Source organism: Arvicanthis niloticus, chromosome 1 (genome assembly GCF_011762505.2).
Source record: "Arvicanthis niloticus isolate mArvNil1 chromosome 1, mArvNil1.pat.X, whole genome shotgun sequence".
NCBI lineage: Eukaryota > Metazoa > Chordata > Mammalia > Rodentia > Muridae > Arvicanthis > Arvicanthis niloticus.
Genome location: NC_047658.1, coordinates 40828520 through 40830593, shown reverse-complemented (window position 1 = coordinate 40830593; position 2074 = coordinate 40828520).

The following is a 2074-nucleotide window of genomic DNA, read 5'->3' as shown; positions in this document are numbered from 1 at the left end:
GAAGGTACAAGAACCGGGAACAGATGAAAGTAGAAAAAGAGGGAGAGAAAGAAGGAGGGGCGAGAGAGAGGGAAGAAGAGAAGGGCTCTCTGTGTGCAGAGTTTATCTGCTGTTCTTGATTATAAGATTGGAAGTGCCCAAATCTACTAAGCCATAGCCTAGCTGTTTGAGTGCATTTTAGATATCAATTGGTGACAGAGAGATAGAAATACAGCTGTTAAGATTACCCTCCCTGCAATAAGGGCAATGTCTGAAAGTGCTAGAAGGTACTAGTCATTTCTGTTAGATGACTGTGATCACACACAAAATTCAATTCTTGGCCTTTGCCATCTCTGCTTGAGGTAGTGTCTGAGAGGACACCCCAGTCTCCAGTCCACTAGGAAGGCAGCTCCTGGGGACATGCTCCGCAAGGTCCTTCCAACGAAACACCTGCAAGATCAACAATCATCTCTCTTGCTGAGCTAGGGAGGGCAGGCACAAGCCCATCCCACCACGGACTTATATTCTATCTCGTTAGATAGGAATCTTGAGTATTTCTGCTCATGTTAGTTATCAAGATAGGGCACTGCAGTGGTTTGAATGCCCCCTCCAGAGCTCATGTTGCAACTTAATTGCAATTGATACAGTACTAGAAAATGGGCCATTAACACATGATTAGAATTAATACTGTGGTCTCAGGAGTAGACTGGGTATCGAGAGAGTGAGATGTCACACACGTGTGTCCCTCCCTTGCTTCCATCTCTCACACATGCTTAACTTCCCTCTGCCATATGAGATGCAGCACAGAGACCCTTACCACACACTCACAGGGCGCTCTTTGACATCTCAACCTATGGGCAGGTGTGAGAAGATACAGTGAGAACGTCTCCCAGACACTATGAGAAACAAATTTCTTGTTTCTAATGAATTCCCCAACCTCCCTTTTTTTTTTCTGCTTTAGCAACATAAAGCAGATTAAGACAAATATTAAACCCCAAAGAAAGAAGCATTGCCTGAGTTGTAAACTTAGTAGCTGACTGACAGTACAGCAAAGTTATAACTCCACACCCCTGTCTCTGGTGTGCTCCTGGGGAAGCTGGGGTGGGGGGGTCGCTCGGCCAATAAAGCGCCTGTTGCACAGGAACAAGGACTTGAGTTAGGGTGGCGGCACCAGTGAGAATAGTGGGTACCTCTGTGACACCAGTGCTGGGAGACTTGAAAAAGATCCCTAGAGCTCACTGGCCAGCCATTGTAGCCAATGGGTAAGCTCTCAAGTCAGTGAGAGACTCTGTCTCAAACATCTATGTGGAAAGCAATGAAGGAAGATAGGAGACACGGATGGCTGACTTCCATACATGTACACACGTACACATACACACACGTGTACACGCGTGCACACACATGCTCCCACCCTCACACACGTGCACACCCATTCAGACACACCACACCCTCACAAATGTGCTCTCGAACAAACAGAGCCACGAAGGAGAAGTCAGACAGGCCTGGTGGAAGTGCCCAGTGCTTCATTTAGGGACAATATGAAGAAACACTCCATCTGACCCTCATTGTCCTCAACTCTATAGTGAGGATGAGGGACCCTGTGACATGTTGGGGATATTAAATTGCTCAACAAAGCAAGGATAAAAAAAAAACAAAACAAAAACAAAAAAACTAGAGGCGCAAGTGGAGGCAGCAGTATAATGTGAATATGACTTGCTTAGTGTGGACTTTTACTTAACAGAAAATTCGACAGCTCTCCTGGTTCCTCTTCATAGAGGAGTCTCTCAAGGAAGAGACCATGGGAAATCTGCAAAGCTCTGTGCCACCGGTGTTCAAATGCTCCAGAGCACTAAAGCACTGACATTGGTTAATAGAATCAGGATGAGGGGCAGGAGCTGTGGCTGCCTAGTCCCTTGACAAATGCAAATGCCCTGCTAGCCACAGAGGACTTTTTTTTTTTTTTTTTTTTTTTTTTAGCTTCTGAACCTAGCTTTGCATTGACTTATCTAGAATCCACCCTCTAAAGCAAAATAGAAACCCCCAGTTGGTAGATAATTTAAAATTCAAATGAGTGCACGTCCTATTTTGACCACTT